Genomic DNA, 6,678 nt, shown 5'->3' on the forward strand with positions numbered 1-6,678 from the left:
GGCACCGCTTGATATCTAGAAATACAGTAGTGAACAAGATGTGTGCATGAGGTTCTCATGCTTGCAAAGCTTACACTTCGGCGGGTAAGAGAGAGATGATGAATAAGTAAATAACTACACATACCGATTCCAGAGAGCAGTAGCACCATGACAAAAATGAAACTGGTGACGAGGCTGGAGGGGAGCCACAGAGAGGGGCAAGCTGGGGGGACAGAGCGATTCTAGGCTGAGTGGTCAGGGAGGACCTCTCTGAGGAAGGGACATTTCAGCAGGGACGTGAATGGAGAAAATAAGCCATGGCAAGACACAGAATGTTGGGACTAGAAGGGATCTTTTACAGATGAGGAAACTGAGGAAGACAGAGGGGAAGGACCTATTTCATCTCCTGGGCTTCACATCCGGGAATCTGCCTCACCTGTGCATTAACTTCAACCCTCAGCAACCAAGAGGCTTTGTCTCCACACTGGCAACCCTTGGGGACCAGAAGACAGGCACTGAGGCCCGTGACAATCACATCAGGTGGGGGACAACTGGCCAATGTTAAACCCAGAGTGTGCTAGGAAGGGTGACACCAAATATTTTTAAGGCCCCTTAGCAGATAAAAGAGGGATTGAAGCCCTCTGGCTAGCCCAGCTAGTCTCAGTGGTTGGCACGGCATTATAGGGAAGGAGATTGGGACTCAGTAAAATAAGGATTTATCTGATAAAGCCATTAAACTGAAGGGCGAAGGCGCAGTTTAAAAAGTAGGAGGTGTTCTGACAGAGGAAGGATGCTGCCTGACTTTCCCCAGGGAGATTCTTAATAGGATTGCAGCAGGGTGGTGTTTACTTAGATGGCTTGTTATCTGAGCTCTCTCTGTACACCGTCAGTAAATGAGCTAGTGTTTATTAAGTGCCTATTGTAAGTTCCCTGGGGACATCAGAGGCGGATAAGGCAGAATCACAGTCCTCTGGTGAAACCAGAGACTTTGATTCTTCTGTACTTTATCTCACTTGAATTATAGGTATTTTTATATTTTTTTCTTGTCCCTAAAGAAGAGCTCTTCACGAGGCTTACATAACATGAATTTACTCAAGAAAGTGCCCCGTAGACAAAGATTACTTTTTTACTCTTTATATCCCCTGCATAGACCTTTTTAGTTCTTGCATCAAATAGGCACTAAATAAATATTTGCTTAATTATACTGTTTTCAAGAAGCTTATAGGAAGAGGAAGGTAATCAGAAATGTCTCCCATCAGAAAAAATCCCTAAATGTTCTGAACTGTGCAAGGCAGTTGGGGGTGGTTATTGGCCAAACCCTCGAGGCTGATTGCTAGCTCCAGACCCATTTTCCTTCCTTTCCCAGGCACCTAACCCTCAACGGTGTGGAGTGGCTCAAGGTTGGCCTCGCCAAGCCAGACTCAGGAGTCAGGCTCGAATCTGAATCTAGGTTCCTTCCTCTGTTGGAACCCCTGGGTACCACTGCCACTGTGGGCAGATGAAGTAAGCGGAACTGCTCTGAGCCTTGGTTTCCATGTTTGCTGTCTGAAAGGGCACAGTAGCTCCTGGTGAGGCTGCTGAAGGGCTACCTTGAAATCAGTGCACATCAGTATTACCTCAGCAGCCCGGTCCTGCCAGCAGCTAAACTAGAACCTCAGCGTTATCTGATATTTTGATCCCCGTGTCCCGTTACCCATCAAGTCGTGACGATCTCCCTGCTGCATCTTCTCTCAAAGTTGCTCTCTCTCCTCTAACCAAACGGCCAACGCCTCAGATTGTCCACTTACTGCATCTCCCCTGACTGTTCTCACACTCATTTCCTGCATCTTTGCTCAATCGTGCCACACAGCGCTGTACCGTCCCCTTTATCAATGGAATCCGTTTCACTCTTCTGCTTAAAAAAAAAAGTCAGAGGCTTCCCATGAAGTACCGAATGAAGGGCATGCATGCGAGGTCCTTTAGGCCCCTCCTCACTCTACAAACTCACTTCCTACAACTTCCCCGCACTCTGCTCACATTCCCAGCACGCGGAGGAGCTGCCACCTCCTTTGCCAGGATACCACTGCCCCCTCTCTGGTGGCAAAATCCCACTCATTCTTCAAGACTCCAGCATCTACAGCCACAGAGAAATTCAGTTGTGCACTAAATGTTCCACGCTCATACTTCTATTGCAAGCCATTTTGAATTCTCTGTACGTATGCTTGACGCCCCCCCCCCCCCCAGGGTGGCATGCTCTCTCTCTACAACAGTGATATGCTGATCACGGAACCCAACCCCTAGCAGATGCCCATGATGTTTCATGAGTGTGTAACGAATAAAGGGAAATGAAAATAATAAAATTGACTGTCGTTGCTGATTTATGGAATCTGCTTCACAAGAGATAATACAAGCTAAATAGGAAATAAGTTACGGATGCTTTTGACAATTTTATGGGCGCTAAACTTATAACTGTTACTGTGTGAAACCTAAAAAGTTGGGAAGAATAATCTTTTGAGGTGGACATCACAGACATCTGCTGGTGTGGCTGCCACAGACAGATGGTGTGTGCTAGGCAGTGCAGGGACTTTGTATAAGGATGCATTTCTTTTGTCCTTAAGAACACAAGAATGTCTTAAGGTACAAGAACACAAGAATGTCTTAAGGTACAAGAACACAAGAATGTCTTAAGGTAATGTCTTAATGCACTATGTTATTCTTATGGTAAGAATAACATAGTGCATTACTCAGGAGGGCCTCTGTCTTCTGTAAACACGTAAAATATGTTTGGTTGGGATACATTCTGATCAGAGAATAGGAGTGGTACAGACTAGTGCTTCTGAAACCTTATTATGCACACAAATCACCCAGCCTCCCTGGTAAAATGCAGACTCTGATTCCAAAGGTCTGGGGTGGACCCTGAGACTCATCCTTTCGAACAAGCTCCCTGGAGATGCAGGTGCTGATATTTCAGGGACGGTACTTTGAGTAGCTCTGACTCTTCCAATCCTGTTAATCCAGTAAGATCAGCACTCTGATTTTCATCTCCAAGATTTTCATTGTTTGAACTTTCTGATTTCTAATTTTCATTCATTACCAAAGTTTAACATTTTAAACATCTATTTAGGGAGAAGCATGGGTGAAATAGAGGTTGTCCACATCCTCTCTTCCTCTTACCTTGAGAACTATTATTATATCCACACAATTTCACAGCTTTCTCTTTTCTCTATCTCCTTTAAATTAAAAAAAAGAATGACAGGCAGGTTTATTCCCTTTGGGGAATATGTCTAGGTTCATCTTAAAGCCCAATAATGGACAAGTGGACCATTTACCATTTGGGAAATTGTGAGAAGGTTCAAAGTTATTCCAAAGTTTCTAATTTGTTCATATAGTGATACATACTGGAGTTGGCAAATACAGTCCTAGTAAATAAATGCTATCAAGAAGAAATTATTTATTATTACCATAGAATAATAAATATCATAGACTAGGAAGAGGTGTGGTTCCATGGACCCAATCCCGTATTTTCCCAAATATCTGATGGTCCTAAAGCTTTACTCCTTCCTCTCCCCTGGCAGTTGTTTTGATATGACAGCATTAAAGCCTGTCTGCTACCAAAGAGGATTTGAAGGGGTCTCCGGTGCCAAAGCCCAGGACAAGATCAAAACAGTGATTTAGAAATAATTGTACTCACGATAACGTAATCGAAAGAGAGATGAGTGAGATAGATATACCAGGGACCTTAAAGAGTCAAAATCGAAAGAGAGATGAGTGAGATAGATATACCAGGGACCAAAAAGTTTAACCCTAGATTATTCTTATTTCCAGAAAAAAGAAGGGCATGCGAGTATGTTGTTCTTGTAAAAAGAAATAAGTTAAAGTTTTCAAACTGTTTGGCCTTAAAATCCAAGGCCAAAAACAAACTATAAACTTAGAGCCATGTCTTTGGACAGATGAGGTAATATACTCCAAGGACACTGGCTCCTGACAATTTAGTAATTTAGAGATTCTCTCCTGTCTTTCTCTGTCTCACCCTCCTGTCTCCTGTCTCAGTGTCTCAGGTGACTATTCCCACATCTTGGGTTCCTATCAATTCAGGATTGAATATTTTTACAAAAACTTGAATTTAATTTTTGGTTTGTTCCTTATTCTTATCCATTCTCCCCCTGTCATGTAATTTTTATGTATGAATTAATTTATTTATTCAAGTTTGGGGACAGTTAAAAGGCTGCCAAATTTCTATTTAAAATAGAAAACAATCACTGGACTGAGAGGAAGAAGATCTGGGTTGGAGAAGTTTTGACCAAACAATTATCGGCTTTCGTTCTTTGAGCAAGTCTCAATCTCTTTGAGTCTCAGTTTCCCCATCTAAAAAATGAAGACAATTACTCCCAGGATTGTTATAAGATTAAAAAATCGTTCACATGAATGCTCCTTTTAAAGTAAAGAAGGCTCTATTTATTTACAAATACTATAATCCAGCTACCCAACGAGTTGCAAAATTGTATTCAATGGCAAAAGATACAGGTTTTGACTTGCTCTTAAAACAAGATATGAGATACGAGAAGGAGTTTCAGCATCAGATTATTCTACCTTTATTTACCTCATCTATCAGGTAAAAGGTTAGGTTCCTACTTAATAAGAGACTGACTAGAAACACGGAGGAAAGGCCAAGATGTTGGGTTTTTAAAAACAACCACACAGACAGTAGAAACTCTTCATATTCTTTTTGTTATCCTTGATATGCCTTATCTGAGGACATCAGTATTGTTTAATAAAAACAAAGCTGGATTAAAACTGATTCAAAGGTGAGTGTGCGCCAGCTTTTTAGGCACTAGATCCAGCAAAGGATTTAAGATGCGTGCGCTGAGATTAGAGAGTTGAGGGTTAGGCTCAGTCCCTGCAGATGTTCTGCATTATTATTCCTGGATTAAGAGATGACTGAAGAACAGGACAGTCAAAAGGCAGACGATGTGGACTGATCTCACAGTCACTTTTAATAAAGGGTTTATAGCAAATTATGATGAAATAATACAAACGTATAAGCCTGCAACAATTAGCGAGATGACAAATCACAAAATACTGACCTAATATGGGTATTCAGACCCACAACTATTTCATTCTTTTCCTCCCCGAAAAGTAAGATGTATAGGTAGGTGTGGTTTTTATTCTTATTAAAAACTTTTTAAGGGAAACATTGAGGAAAGGCTGCAGCTGGTGAGTGTTGGGGGTCAACAGTGTTCAGTGCTCATTACAAGACAGAACCTGCCAAGAGAAAAAGATGTTTCCAAACTCCCTCTTTGTGGTCGTTGCTTTGTAAGTGTGAATAAACTTTAAATGTAGAGACATTTTTTCAATTATAGACTGAATCTGGTGGCTGAAGTGTTAATATGGGGGTGTGTATAAATACTTTCATTGTCTGAACTTACTTATTCCTCACTGTGTTTTAAAGGGCTTTAAACTTTTTGGATATTTGGAATATCTTATCATATATGTCTATAATAGCTCTCATTATTCCATTGAAAAATAAAATTTCATCCAAGTTTTTGGGAAATTACTGTTTAAAAAAATCTTAGCACTGAACTAACTTGAAATCTTACCTCTCAAAAATGTCACATTATTAATGGAATAATAAAATAACTGTAGTGTGAATTACTATTAGTTACTACTAATTTTAAAAGGGATTCTGTAGCTTATTGATTTTTCAGTACTATACCTGCCACATATACTTGGAATATGTGTCAAAATCATAGGTTATATGTCTCTAATACGCTTATAACTCAATTTTAATCCCTAATTTTCTTATTAGACTCCACTTTCTGAGGAAAGTGTTTTATTGTTTCCTTTCCCAGACAACTTGTCTCTAAAGTATGTTAAAGACTTTGTCTGTTATACACACACACTTACACACAGACACACACACATACACATCAGATGCAACCAATAGCGTATCTTAGGGCATTTTAACACCCAGGGTTGGACGGCTGGTCAGTGAGACCATAAGAGGAGAGCTGAAGAAAGGAAAAGAGATTTGCCTTCAAGAATTGATTCCATGGCTATATGTAGATTTAATAAAGCAAAGTGATGAACTACTTTGCCTTTTGTGATTGGGGTAGAATCTGTGCAAACAGAGGTTGGGATTGTGGGGAGGCGGGGCAGGTTTACACCAGAACTTACACATATAGTCAGAAATCGATATCCCATTTCACTTTCAAAAATTCTCCTTATTAAAAGAAAAGTCTTTAACCTTCTAGAAGGACAGGTGTGGGACATTGTTTTTCTATTTATCCTTGTTGGACCTTTGTGCTATTTTCAACTAGAATGTGTTTATTCTCAAAGAAAAGTTGTTTAGGCATGACCTTAAATAATGATTTAAAACTGGAAAATGTAATCATTTTCCCCTAAAAGATTCCCTAATAAGTTAACTATTATCAAAACAAACAAACAAACATGTAGCACATAAGAAGCTTACGATTAAAGTCTTGTGGATTTAGACTAAACTAATGATATTTTTGAATCATTATATTTAAAGAAATTCTAAGCAAATTGTGTCCTTGCAAATTAATTTGGCAATTAATCTAAATTAAAAAATTTTAGACATTTCAATCAACTTTCCTTCTGAAATCAAAGAGTTATCACTTTATTTTAAAAGTGTGTGTTTCGGTAAGTCTTTTATCCGAAACTGAGTCTCAGATTTCTCAGGAGAAAGAGGATATAATAACT

The sequence above is a fragment of the Phocoena phocoena genome, chromosome 5 (assembly GCF_963924675.1).
Source record: "Phocoena phocoena chromosome 5, mPhoPho1.1, whole genome shotgun sequence".
Lineage (NCBI taxonomy): Eukaryota > Metazoa > Chordata > Mammalia > Artiodactyla > Phocoenidae > Phocoena > Phocoena phocoena.